Source organism: Protopterus annectens, chromosome 9.part0 (genome assembly GCF_019279795.1).
Source record: "Protopterus annectens isolate FY-2018-M chromosome 9.part0, PAN1.0, whole genome shotgun sequence".
In the NCBI taxonomy this organism is placed as follows: Eukaryota; Metazoa; Chordata; order Ceratodontiformes; family Protopteridae; genus Protopterus; species Protopterus annectens.
This window is the reverse complement of record NC_056743.1, coordinates 689,759,674-689,775,326: the sequence shown is the minus strand read 5'-3', so window position 1 is coordinate 689,775,326 and position 15,653 is coordinate 689,759,674. Positions and strand designations below refer to the sequence as shown.

Here is a 15,653-nt window from a genome sequence, read left to right as displayed (position 1 = left end):
GGGTGAAGAGTGTTCCACAGTTCCTCTAAGGTGAAGAACATCACCAGGCCTTGTACAGTATGGCAATGGGAGGTGTACAGGGTGAGAATCCTCTAACCTACAGAAATATACACAATGACCAACACAGATACAGTCATACACACATTTGCCAGACCTGAGGTTGGTAGTCCTGCCTATCACGTCAGTCAGTCCATACTGTTACATAGTTCCTGCACATAGCATGGCCCTTATTGGGCTGAGGAGTGTCATCAGATACCTCTATGGTTGATGGAGACAGCAGGCCACATACAGTGGACCTTGGGACATGTGCTGGGAGCACCATGGCCTGAAATTGTAAAACCCACCCCCAAGAGGACATAGTACTCACTCAAATACAAGATACTGTTCACACACACACATACACACACACACACACACACACACACACACACACACACACACACACACACACACACACACACACACACACACACACACACACAAAATCACACATTTGCCTGGACTGAGATTAGAGCCACTACCTATCTAGTTACTGCTACTACAGTGATATGTATTTATTGCATGCACCATGGAACTTGTAGGGTACAGACTGTTCCATGGCTCTTCTAAGGTGAGCAACATCACCAGCCCTTGTAAAGTATGGTAATGTGCAGTGTACTGGGAGAGTGAGGCCTCAAAATGATGTCTCCTACAAATATACACACTTACAAACACTTGCACACACATACACATACTCACATTTGCCAGAACTCAGATTGGAACCCCTACATATCTATTTATTGGTAAGATAGTTTTATGCAGTTACCACAAGCACCAGGGAGCCTATAGGGTGAAAAGTGTCACAAGGTACCTTTAAAGTGACTAACATCACCAGCCCTGGTAAAGTATGGCAATGGGGATGTAATGGGTGAGAAGGGCCTCAAAGTACTTTCACCTATAAGTTTACATGCTCACAAACACTTGTATACACAGTAATGCACACACACATGGTTGCCAGTACTGAGATTCATAGGTTAATGTGTTCATAGGTGTGTTCCAGGCTAATGGCCATGGAGCCATTACAAGCCTAGCCCATGGAAATACCCTGGCATCATGCCACCTGACATTTTTCCCCAGTGCATCTATTGAGTATTGCCACTTGAGTGATGCCCAGGGTGACAGTTAAATTCCCCATCCACTCATCCAGATTTCTCTTGAAGAAGGCCAGTGAGGTGCTCTGACATGTATGCAACATATATTGCATAATGTGGCCAGTCACTGGGTTATGAATCTTTCCCCCAGCATGTTCTGTTGATTGTGGTAATGAGGTTGAGGTATCCATGGCATGTGTTGCATACAGATTGGAGTTTCACTAGATATGGCATTCCTAACACAGCTGGCCAGACATGGCATTGTCAGTCAAGCAGGGATCACCTGTTAGTAGCCAAGATGTGACCGAAAATACTTGGAGGTATTGGACTCTGTCCATATCAGACAGTTGTTTAAGGGCTAGGGTCCTATTTGTGAGGTACACTTGCAGCGTTCCTAGTTGTTGCAGGTGTCTAGTGATCTACATGGCAAATGGGACATTGTACCTGATGGTTGGCCTAATGAGGGGAGGGTAGAGGGAGACATTGACTTTTTCCTTCCTGGATGAAACACCCTTAGGTATGAGATGTGCCACATAGAAGGGCTTAATGTCCACAGTGGTGATGTGGTGGTCATAAGAGAGGTCGCTGTCAACCTGTGTTCCCACACCTCTTATAAGGACTTCTGTGTCCAATGGACTACCAGCAATGTGCCAATTCATGAAAACCACATTGATTCCACACATTGTGACACATTTCTTTCCATTCAGTCTAAGGCCAGTGTTCTGACAACAGTCAGATGTCTCAGTGGGGACTTTATGCAGGATGTCAACATGATATGGGGATGTACACATAGCACCCACCTTGCAATTGTCTGCAAACATTGCCAGCCAGGATCCCTTTGTGTTGGGCTGGATGTGAGAGGCATACATAAAGAACATGAGAGGACCCAGGACTGACCCTGTGGTAATCCACTCATGACTGGTTGGCAGTCTGACATGGAGTCTGCTGCCTTCACACTGTGGGTTCCATGCATGAGCCAGTTTGCAACCCACCTAGTGACATAGAGGTTGATGCCTAGATGAGTTTGTTTGTCTATGATTCCTGAGTGGGGAATGGTATTAAAGGATTAGAAGCCCCGCCTATCTTGTTTTTGAGCCCGTACTGTTACATAGTTATTTCACATGACACACAACTTATAGGGCTGTAGAGTGCTCACAGGTGCCACTACAGTGGTTGACAATAGTGGGCCCTGTACAGTGGACATTTGGACATCTACTGGGTGGACCACATACAAACTTTGCAAAACCCACCCCCCCCAATGGATATTGTTCACAACCAAACACACACACACTTGCCAGGACTGAGATTCAACCCCCTGCCTATCTAGTTATTGCTACTACAGTGTTACGCATTTATCACACTCGCCACAGAGCTTATAGGTTGAAGGGTATCCCAAGGTACTTCTAAGGTGAGGGACATCAGCAGCCCCTGTAAATTATGGCACTTGGAGATGTACTGGTTGTCGACAGCCACAAAATACTTTAACCTACAGATATTACACACACTCCCGCAAACACACACACCTTTACATTTGCCGGCACTGAGATTAAAACATCTACCTAACAAGTTTATTGCACTGGCACTGAGATTAGAACCCCTACCTAACTAGTGTTTGCACTATAGTATTACACAGTTATCACACACGCCACAGAGCTTATAGGACTGAGGGCTGCCCAAAGGGATCTTTAAAGGTAGCTGACATCAGCAGGAGTGCTAAAGTAGGGCAATAGGAAGTGTACTGAGTGTGAATGTCCTCAAAATCATTAACCTACAAACACACACATTTACATTTGGCAGCACTGAGATTAGAACTCCTCCCTAACTAGCTTGTTGCACTATAGTATTACGCAGTTATCACAAGCACCACAGAGCTTATAGGACTGAGGACTGCCCAAAGGGATCTTTAAATGTGACTGACATCAGCAGGAGTGCTAAAGTAGGGCAATAAGAAGTGTACTGAGTGTGAATGGCCTCAAAATCCTTAACCTACAAACACACACACACACACACACACACACACACACACACGCACACACGCACACACACACACACACACACACACACACTTACATTTGCCAGAATTGATATGAGAACTCCTACCTAACTAGTTTGTTGCATTATAGTATTACGCAGTTATCTCAAGTGCCACACAGCTTATAGGGCTGAGGGCTGACAAAAGGTATTTCTAAGGTGAATGCCATCAGCAGACCCTGTGATATAGGGCAATGGGATATGTACTGACTAAAACAGTAATTCCTACACACAGACACACACTCACACACACACACACACACACACACACACACACACACACACACACACACACACACACACACACACACTTGCCAAGATTGTGATTAGAACCCCTACCTATCTACTTATTTCCTCTAGAATGTAATGCATTTATCACACGCACTATTAAGCTTACAGGACTGAGGCACATCCAAAGGTACTTCTAAGGTGACATACAACAGCAGATCTTCTATTTTGGGGCTATGGGATGTCTGTTGGGTGTGGAAAGCCTCATAATGCAGCTCTCTCTATCACTGTCTTTCTCTCTCTTCCCCATGTCTCTGTCTGCAAGTGTATGCTTGACATATTGTAGTATGTTGCCCATAGATGTGTGTGTGTGTATTACATACAACATATGCAGATTTACCACATATGTGCCACCTACAGCTGGCTGTGGGTTTTCCTGACCAGTGTGTGTGTGTGTGTGTGTGTGTGTGTGTGTGTGTGTGTGTGTGTGTGTGTGTGTGTGTGTGGAGACCAAAAGGTTTACATATTGGTGTGTGCACAAAGACATCTGCAAATTACAGATATCTATAGTCCACTGTGGTTTCAGACATGGGCTTTATTTTTCTAAATGTAGGAACATGCCCAGTATGACCTTCTATATTGAGTGTGGGAATTAATTCCAGGGAGAGTTGTACTCCAGTCCAGGGTGTTGTGTGCTATAGCGATACCTTGTAACCTGTTTGTGCAGGATATCTGTGGATAGGCTGCCAATATGGGGACACATTGGGCAAAACATAGGGGGGATACTGTAGCTATGGTTCTTATGAATGTCTGTGTTGCTTGAGCAACAGGATGTATTTTAGCAGAATTTGCCGACATATGTAATGCGTGACACTGTAATGTATTGTGTCATCAAGTAATGACAGATATCATTGGTTCATTACACTTATTTACCAGGGAAATACAAGAGGGATGATGCACAGACCAATATTATGAGACAAAGTCTCGACATTCTGGCACAATCTGGCCATTGTAGAGGTATGGCTACAGCCAATTGACTGCTGAAGCTGTGTAAATGGTCCAGCACCTTGGTGGTATGCTGGTTGGGGATCTCCTGGTTGTGCATTTCTCATCTTACCTGACAGGTCATATCCCGGTGTGGGCATACCTCTCAACATTACAGATTCTCCAGGTTATCTGGAGCCATGCCTCTTATAGCTGGCCAAGTTTCCCTTCACATTGTGGTTTACAAGCAGGTTTGTTGCTATTATCTCAGGGGGTTGCAGTCAGGGGAAATTATGGCTGGACATCGGAGTTTCTGACTTCACACCCTCCATGACATCCATGCTTCTACACCCCCCCCCCTGTTATTCTATCCTCTTCCTAACATTATGAGAGCAATGTCTCAGATGTAGCTCTATAGTTGGGCCTTCATCCCGATAATATTTCTGGCTTTGTCAGTATGGGGAGGGCACATCTGACGACTTTACACATTTGCATTGACTGTGCTGGTATTTCACTTACTTTTTGATTCCATTTAGTATAGTATTGTGCCCTATCTTGCAGAATACCAGTATATCAGTAGAGAACACAGGTTTGATTGTAATGGCATACATTTCAGTTTCAGACTTCTTACCTTTCAGAACCATACTGCAACTGCAAGATCTGTTGTACTATGGCTGTGTAGGTCTGTAGGGGGCATTGCCGGCATTTGGGAGCCTTTCCCAGACTTTTCTTTATGGTCATCTACACCTGTCCTGCTGGGTGAAGCTGGGGTTGGGTATGGGAAACCATACTGACATCCATGTATGTGACCTATGGACACCCAGTTAGTTGGCACCCCACATGTACTGCAGTGGGAGTTGTCACTTTGAGTACTACTGCCTAGTATGGTGATACCAGTATTTGTCATGGATTTCATGCTATCCTACATAGCTGTCAGTTGTCTGCTGCTGTCCCATTCAGCAACCAAATTCCCTTGCTAGCTTGCATCACTACCACAGATATAACTTCATTCATTCATTGTTAGGACTACTGAATTACCTTGTGCCTGAGGAAGTTGTGAGGACAGTGATTGAGGACTGACTATGTCGGATGCATGCAGTACACTGTCTATACATGGTACGGCACAGGTAGTGTCATATTTGGCATCCCTTTCACTGTATGTGCAAGTCAGAGAGAGGTTTCCGTCCCTGGGTTCCTACAGTGTCAGTGTGTGTTCTATGCGTTGCCTCTTTGCCAAGGCATGGGCATACTGGACACATCTCCATCTGCCTACAAAGGCAGGTTCAGGTGGTTCCTCCTCCGAGTCCCTCTGTGCCTGTGGTGACCTTGGCAATGGTGGTGGGGCTGTGTGGCCTTTCCCTGTGCTGTTGCTGCTGCAGCTGTTTCCTCAGGATCATATTGTGTAGCATGGCACATACTATGAACATGTGTACACATGTGGCTGGAGAGTACTGCAAGGCTCCACTGGATATGTCAAAGCAGCAGAGCTGTGACTTGAACATCCCAAACGTATGCTCTATAATGATCCTGGTTTGTGCATGTGCCTCATTATGGCGCTCTTGTGTGTGTGTGTGTGTGTGTGTGTGTGTGTGTGTGTGTGTGTGTGTGTGTGTGTGTGTGTGTGTGTGTGTGCGTGTGTGTGTGTGCATTTCTGATGGGTGTCATCATCCACAGCTCCAGTGCATAGCCAACATCTCCCACCAGATGGCCGTATGGGATGTCCTCCCTGGCAAATCCCTGATACAGCTGTGAGGTATGCCAGATGTGGGAGTCATGGTAGCTTCCAGGGCTGCCAGCACACACATTCATGATTATGCCCTGGGCATTGCAGACAACTTGGCAGTTGATGGAGGGGAAGCCCTTGTGGTTTATGTAAACCCTACCCTGCTCACTGGGTGTTGCTTTGATCTGGATGTGCGTGCAGTCTATAGCACCCAGTACCTCAGGGTTTTCTGCTATATAGTGGAAGATATGCATATTGCTGGTCATCTCCTCACGGGTGCTGGGGAACTTAATGTGCTCACTGGCATGTAGTAGCACAGCATCCAGGAACTGCTGGAGTACCCTGAAAGCTGATGCCTGTGAGACCCCCATGATATCCCCAGTTGTTCTTTGGAAAGTACCTGTAGCTAGTTTTCTTAAGGTTACACATACCTTGGTATCCACTGGGATGGGTTCCCCCCTGTTGGCTCTGGGTCTGAGGTTAGGCCGGCACAGCTCGATGATTTGCTGCGGTATGCCCCTGTCCACCCTGTAGCTCTCTACTACCTCCAGCTCATGTAGCCCCTGGTAGGTTACCCTGGGTCTGTACATTCTTCTCCTCCTCCTTGGCCTGGGGAGGTTGTCAGGATTATCCTACTCACCACCCTCAGCCACTAGCACATAATGATGGATCAAAGTTACAGCAGCCTCTAATATTTTTGTTAGTTTTGTCAGTTTAAATTTCCCCTGAATCTGTACACCAGTGGTGTAGAGTTAGTGTGAAAAACCAGACTGAAAGGTGTTTGCATACTTTATAGTAGTGTGCTGGGCTGCTGCCTGTGTAATTGGATGATTATGCTACATTCCACCTGCCAGCTATGCTAGTTGTCCTTGATTGCCTTTTTTCTGCTGTTTCCCTTTTTTTTCCCTATATTCTCTTTCCAATTTCTGCCCCTTTTAAGCCCCGAGGCATGCCGCGCACACACAAGACTCAAATGTGCATAATTCTGCTATTTCCTGTTTCTTTTTTTTTGTTTGTTTTAGGCCCAGTGCACACCGTGCACATCCATTTAGCTAAAGTAAACACTTTTAAGCAGAACTGGCCCTCTCCTGGACATGAACACGTTCTTCATTTCATGGAATAAGTCAATACAGCCTCAGACACACATCCTTCCTTAGCTGTGCTTAGCTAAGGGTAAACATGGGCTGCTGAGCTCCAATGAGCTTACACCAAGCATGACACACCTCCTTTTGATGTCATCTACTTCTCCTGCTTACACCTACACGGTTAGGTGCAGTTGGACACTTAGAAGAATTTTGTGATTCAGTATAAAAGACATACCCCACTGCCTTACACCGTAGTTACTGCACTACCACAGAGCCTTTCCCCTTAGCAACCACTGTTCCCTGTTATTGTTTTGGTTCTGCACACCATTGACTATAATGGCAAAATGCAGATTTCAGTTAAAATAGATTTTTTACGTTTTTTTTTTTAATTTTCAACATGATCCCATTTGCATGCTGCTGCCCATTGCTTAAATGGCCAAGATCGGCCAAAAAAAACTTTATTTTTATAAAATGAAACTATTTTCCATGCCAATGGCCATATATTTGGCCATTGGCATGTCTAATAAGTATAATACATGCCTTTTTGGGAGATGTCATGCCTCTGTTTTGTTATTTGTAGAAATGTATTCGGCTAGTAGCCAAATTAATTTCTGCATATAACACTGTTCTTGCATGGATACCTGCCTGCTTGCTGAATCACTAATTCACCTCATTTGCATGGTTTTTATCAGCAAATGAAGTAATTAGCATTAGGCAGTGGTGTCCATTTAGGAACAGTGTTAGAGCACTCGTGCACATCCTGAGGCTGGTTTACTGGATCGCTCGGGTGCCATGTTCCGTGCAGTAATGCTTACACTATTTGGATACTCAGTGTAAGCGTTACTGAATCCTAGGGATACACTTCTGTATAAAAAATTCCTAAATTACAATTGTCATCTGGTAAACAAAATTTGTTTTATTTCTAAATTACTCCTAAAAATATGTATTACATTTTAAATAAATTATTTAAAAAAATAATATTCAGATACAACAGTCAGTCACTTATATAAACTGTTATTAAAACATTTCATATAATCCAGCCTTTAACAAAGCACCAAGACTGGCAATCTGTTTTTGTTCTAAATTATTTAATATGATGCGTTTAGAAGACTTCATAGTATAACCCAATACTACATCTATACCAAGGAAAGAAAACTCAGCAGCAGCATGTCATAGCTGATGTTTAAACAATGGACTTCATTCTCTTTTACATTTTAAATCATGTAAATATACAGCTAATTGAAATTTCCTTGGTATGGAAATTAGGCCAACATAAACAAATACCACAATGACAAACTGCCATGTGTGCAACCCATGCTATAGTGCAGGTGATCAGACCTCTTATCTCAAAAATCCAGGTAGTATTTACAGAGGGGAAATGTTTAGTTTTGACAACATACAAAGAGTACACACAATTACCACATGGTATGCAACTCCATAGTTCCCATGCAGAATGCCAATGTTTTTTTTCATCTGTTTAAAACCAGAAAGACGATGTCCAATGATCTCCCATTCATATAACCAAAAACACACTCATCTTCTACTCTTTCCTCAAAAAAATTATCACTGCTTATAATATCCCAGTGCTTTTGTTTGCTTTCTCAATTTTAAATGTACTGGAACCATTTTGCACCCTTATGCTTTCTAAATCAGTCTTTAAGTTTAGTGTTTCATCTTTAGATAATTTTCTGACCTCTATCGTGTTGAACTCTACTCTGATTATACCCCCTTCAAACAAAATAATTCATCAAAATATCCTCTTCTCTATCATACAGTAACTATGACTGTCATTACATATTATTTTCAACCTCAAAAACTGTGACTTTGGAATATTATTTATCACGTCTTGGTTGACAACTGTTTGCATATAAGAGAATTCCTGTAGTATGGTTTCTTATAAACTGTAATGTTAAGTAAACCATCCTTAGATATTTCCACTAAAACATCTAAATGTGCCTTTCTTTGGTCAAACTGAACATCAAACTTTATCGCAGACCTATTGGAGTTCAAGAAGGTAACAAACCTGTTAAATATATCCATTCTACTAAGCCATATTAACAAACAAATACCAAAACCATGAATTAATGTAACACAGAAACTGATTATTATTTTTTTTTATTCCATATAATGTCTGCTTCTAAGAAACCCATAAAAATTTCAGCATATATTGGGGCAAAATTGTCCCTCGCTGCCATACCACTCATTTGTAAATAATAAAATTCCTGAAAGAAAAATATTTTTGGTTAACGTATGGTACAATAATTCCAACATGAATTCATTAAAATCTATCTTTAACTCACCAAATTTAGCCAAAAATGTTTAATTGCTTCCACCCCACCTGTATGTGGGATACTAATATATACAATGTTTACATCCAATACTACCAAATAAGGTGTACTATTAACCAACTTCCCTTTCAAAATATTCAAAAAATGAGGGCTATCCTTAAGTCCTGCTGGAATCAAAGGCAATATTGGTATTAAATATTGTTGAAAAAACAGTGATGCAGATTTTGTCAAAGAACCTCTCCTTGATACAATGGCTCTTGCAGAAGGGAAAAAATGTTTTTATGTTTTTTGGGTCGAAAATATATATAGTTGTTTTGGATCATCCATCTTAAGTTGAGTAATCTGTTTATTTGAAATTATTTCCCATTCCACTACATCTATCAAAAAGCATCAAATTTCTGTTTAAATAGTGGTGTGGGACAATAAACACAGGAGAATAAATGTTTTGATCCGATAACTGCTTTTCCTGTTTCCTTAAAAATAATCTTCTATGTCCCAAATAACCACCACCTTCACTTTATTAGCTCCTGTAATCATCACATTTTGATTATTTTTCAGAAACTGTAACACTTCTCTTTCTTGTTTTGACAAATTATTAAACTGATTTTAAACAAAACAGCCTCATTTTGTATAAGATCCTTCACGACCATATTTTCAAAAACATGAACCAAAGATAGTAAGGGGGATTCAATTCAGACTTCTTGAATTTAAGAAAAGAAAAGATCATCCCCATCGGGAACCACATCCCAAGTATCAAACCAACACAAGATTCCTATAAACTGTTTTTAAATCATACTTAATATCTAAAGATGTTATTGGTAAGCACATATAAATGTTAAACCTTTATTCAATAATGAAAAACATTCAGGAGAAAACGTGTAATCAGTTAAATTAATAACTAAATTAACATCAGTTATAGATTATGCAACATCTCCAACATTTTATCTTTTACTTCTGTGTTTAATACCCCAACATTTCTTATCTTAGAATAGCCCTTTAAATTAGACATTTGTTGAAGAAATACTACCAATATCAACTGCAGTATCTGTGTTAGAAGACGTCCATAGCCATTTCATAGCCTTTAATGGAAGCCGTTACAAAGGAATTTCTTTTATGTTTGAACTTCCCCTTAGCCTAAACAGTAATGGTGTCTTTAGATTTAACAAAACAAACAAAACAGACACCCTTATTTTTTTTAATAAAAAAGCACAATCATACTGATAATCAACAGAATCTCTTTTAAACTTAATTTTGTTTGTGTGTATTTCAGTGTCCAAAGTTTTTATTTGCATGTTAAACTTATCAAAGTGTTCTACGTGACCTCGCTCTCAAACAAAATTAAACGATTGACATACACTGCTACTTCATTACTGAAAGAATATGAAAAATGCTCATAACACTCAATAAGCATTAAGGAAGCTATGTTTTAATTGCTCACCACTTCCTCGAAAACACTCTCCCTGGGATTCATGAAGCTATTTTTTCCATGCAGGAACAGTGTAACCACTCCTGCATGGAAAATGGCTACCTCGTGATCCAGTTTCATGTTGTTTTGACGTGCACGAGTGGCCCTACACTGTTCCAGCACAGAAAGTCATGCTGGATGTTAATAAGCTCATTTGCTGGTGAAAACCATGGATTAGCAATCCAGCAAAGTGGCATGTCTCCATGCTGGAACAGTGTAACTTGCAGAAATGTATTTGGTTACTAACCGAATGCATTTTTGCAATCTACACAACGGAGGCATGTCAGTGCTCCAGAAAGCATGCATTAGTGAGGCTATGCATGCCAGTGGCTAAATATATGGCCATTGGCATACAAAACCATTTAAAAAATAAAATAAACTTTTATTTCTGTTGGCCTAACTCGGCCATTGAGGGCAGGGGAAGTGGTACACTAGTGGGAGGGGGTGTGAATATGTAGAAATGGGGGGGAAGTAATATTCACAACTTGCTGCATTTTGCCATTATAGTCAATGGCATGCAGAAAGTAAACACTGCCAGGGAACAGTGGTTCTCAGGGAGAAGGCTCGTGCTTAGTGCAGTAACTAGGGCTGGAGGCAGTGGGGTATGTTAATGAGGGGACGTATACTGAATCACAACTTAGTTAGGAAAGTTTCTAAGTGTTAGACTGCACCTAACTGTGTAGGTGCTCTAACACAATAATGTAGGCAGGAGGAGCAAGGAACATGAAAAGGGTGTGTGTCATGCTTGATGTAAGCACATTGGATGTCTGTTGGCTGGTTTCAGCTTAGCTAAGCACAGCTAAGTGAGGGGGCATGTCTGAGGCTGTTTACTCTTATTCCATGAAATGAGGAGCATGCTCGAGCCCAGGAGAGGGCCATTTCTTGATGTTTACACAGCACACAGGCAGAAAGATGCAGGAAATAGCAAAAGAAAAAGGAAGTAGCAGAACACGGGAAACATTGCACAAATCAGCAATATGGAAGTCTGCAACCCACAATGGGCCAATGAAAGCACTCAATAATACAGCAGGCAGCGGGCTACAGAGATGACAATGGGAGGACATGTAAAAAAATAAGGGGTAACAGCATACAATAGAGGAGAGATGAAGTAGAAAGCACTACAATGGGATACTTGCAACTCAGAATGGGCCATGCAAATATAATACAGCTGGCAGGTGGCTGCAGAGCTGAATATGGGAGGACATGTAAAATAAAATTAAAGGGCAACAGCACAAAGTAAAGGTGAAATTACATAGAAATCACTACTATGGGAGTCTTGCAACTCAGAATGGGCCATGCAAATATAATACAGCTGGCAGGTAGCCGCATAGCTTTAAATGGGAGGCGATGCAAGTAAAAATTAATTACAAAAGGGCAACAGCAGAATAAAGGCAATCATGCACAAATTACCACTAATGCCTCTAACATCTCAGTGGCCAAAGCAAAGCCATGAGTAATATGGCTGGCAGATGGAATATATCATAGTCAGCCAATCATACAGGCAGCATCAGCAGCACAACAGTTTAAAGTATGGAAACACCTTACAGTCTGTTTTTTTCCCACAAACTCTGCACCATTGGTGTATACATGCAGGGGAATTTTAACTTGGAAAATGTCAGGGGTTGCCATTGCTTTGATCCATCAGTATGTGCTAGAGGCTGAAAGCAGTCAGGAGGATAATGTTTTCAACTAACACAGACCAAGGAGGTGGAGAAGAGTGTACAGACCCAGGGTAACCTACTAGGGGCTACATGATCTGGAGATAGTAGAGTGCTACAGGGTGGACAGCGACATACTTCTGCAAATCATTGAGTTGTGTCAGCCTCAACTCAGAGCTAGAACCAACAGAGGGAAACCCATACCAGTGGATAACAATGTATGTGTAGCCCAAACAATTCTAGCTACAAGTCCTTTCCAAAGAACTACTGGGCGCATTATGGGGGTTTCACAGGTATCTGCATCCAGGGTATTCCACCACTTTCTTGATGCCATGCTAACACATGCCAGTGAGCAACTGTAGTTCCCCAGCATGTGTGAGGAGAGGACCAGAAATATGCATCTCCTCCACCGTGTAGCACAATACCCGGAGGTACTGGGTGCCATAGACTACACGCACATCCACATCAAAGCACCACCTGGTGACCAGGGTAGGGTCTACATGAACCGCAAGGGGTTCCACTCCATCAACTGCCAGGTTGTGTGTGATGCCCAGGGCATTATCACGAATGTGTGTGCTGTCTGCCCTGGAAGTTGTCACGACTCCCACATCTGGCATTCCTCAAAGCTGTATCAGTGGTTTGCCAGGGTGACATCTCATATGGCCATATAGTGGGGGATGCTAGCTACGCACTGGAGCCATGGAGAATGACACCCATCAGAAATGCACACACACCCACACAAGAATGCCATAATGAGGCACATGCACAAACCAGGATCATTATAGAGCATGCATTTGGGATGATCAAGTCACAGTTCTGCTGCCTTGACATATCCAGTGGAGCCTTGCAGTACTCTCCAGTCACATGTGCACACATGGTCATAGTATGTGCCATGTTACACAATATGATCCTGCAGAAACAGCTGCAGCAGGAACAAAATAGGGAAGGGCCACACAGCCCCCCACCATTGCCAAGGCCTCCACAGGCACAGAGGGACCCAAAGGAGGACCATCCTGAGCCTGCCCCTGTAGGCAGACAGAGGTGTGTCCAGTATGCCCTGGCCTTGGCAAAAAGGCAATGTATAGCACATACACTGACACTGTAGGGACCCAGAGACTGATCTCTCTCTCTCTCTGACTCGCACACACAATAAAATGGATGCCAAACATCACACCACCTATACCTTACCATGCATAGGCAGTGTACTGCATGCATCTGACATAGTCAGCCCTCAAGCACCATCCTCACAATAGCCTCAAGCACAAGGTAGACCAGTCTCCTTAACAAAATAAATGAATGGAGTAGAATGTTCTGATAGTATATCTATGGTATTGATCAAGCATGCAAGGGAATGGTGTGGCTAACAGAGATAACAGCAGACAACTGACAGTTCTGTGTGACAGCAAGAAGTGTATCCCCAGTACCAGTCTACCTACACCATGCAGTACCATCCTAGTTGACAAACACCACTGCATTATATGTGGTGAGCCAAATAACTGGTCATAGGTGACATGCATGGATGTCAAAGTGGGGGTCCCATACTCACCCCTAGCCTCACCTAGCAGATCAGCTGTAGAAAACCATACAGAAATGTCTGGTAAAGGCCCCCACATGGCGACATCCATGAAATCCCCACCTACAGACATTTACGCAGTGATATCACAGCAGGTCTGGCAGTGGCAGTATGGCTTTGAAAGGTAAGAAGTCTGAAACTACAAATGTTTATACCAGAACAATCTGACCTGTGGTCAATACTGTCATGCCTGTAGTCCCAAAGATGGGGCACACCACTATGCTAAATGGGACTAAAATGTTAAGCAATTATCAGCAGTCTCTGCAAATGTGTATTGTGTACAGATGTGTCTGCCCCATAGTCCCATAGAAATGCAGTAACATGTCCCTAGCCTTAAGCAGCATCCAGTCATCAACTAGAGGGATGGCTCAACACAAACAGAAAGCAACTGTCAGTAGCACCCACAGTCAACTTACTGGTACCATCCCAAGGTTGTCTACTGCCAGCAGTCTGGGAACATATGAGCATCAGAATGCACTGCCTTGCTACAGATGGCCTGCATCTGTCACACCTGGCCTACAGGCCTCTGGCAAATGTCTATGCCTCACCCACAGTGCCCTGTTAGGGAGTGTCATGGGGTCCATAACACCAACATAACACTGTCTAAAAAATGCAAAGAAAGGCCATGCTGCTAACTGCTAGGAGAAAACCTGCCAGTGTCAGAGAGCCAGAAATCTGGCCAAAGCCATGAATAATGAGGTGAGGAAGGTCCAAAGAGAAGGACACCTTTGAAATACTGCTCTAATAATGTAATAAAGTTGAAGGAATGATTGTAGTAGCATACTATGTCTGATGGGTACGAAGTCTAAAACTACAATGTCAACTGTCAGTAATATGTGACTTCAATCCTGGGTGACTTGCAAAACACTTTTGCTGGAAAACCACACTTGTTTGGATAATCAACTAGATATATGAGTCATGGATGTTGACATTCTGTGATACTCTGTACAGTTGACAGGCAGGGCAAGGAATTTAAACATGGGAATGCATTCAATGCAGGCAGGCCTAACCCTGGAAGACGGGGACATGTCTTCACCCACAGAACCCTGGGCCACAGCCATGGGGAGTAACACACCCATCCCTGATCACTCATCTTGTGCAACATCCTGACCCCAACATGTGGCCATCCAAGCAAAATGAGGTGTGCCATACATATATGTGTGACATACACCTCCAGGCTGGTTAAACAGTCTGACATATACAAGACCCTCCAAGTGCAGTCAACAATTGAGGAGAGCCCATTGCAAAGTACTGGTAGCTATAGGCAAACAGATCTGCCCAGGACACCCGTCCCCCACATATCATACCCCCTACAACTCTATCTGGAGTCTGTCTGTCATCCTGATCCTGTCTGACTCATATTACCCAACTGTGGACTGGAAAGCAGACCAGGGCAGAACATAAATGCACAGAGATTCCAACACTGTAATATATCACCAAGGTGCTGGACCATTTCCACAGCACCAGCAGTCAATTGCTTGTAGGCAT

General features: G+C 42.8%; 1 protein-coding gene across 2 annotated transcripts in view; it reads right to left on the bottom strand.

The window, feature by feature from the left end:
• LOC122811452 (major histocompatibility complex class I-related gene protein-like) overlaps positions 1 to 15,653 on the bottom strand; it is a 685,432-nt gene that overhangs the window by 516,567 nt on the left and 153,212 nt on the right. The gene's annotated exons all lie outside the window — the stretch shown is intronic.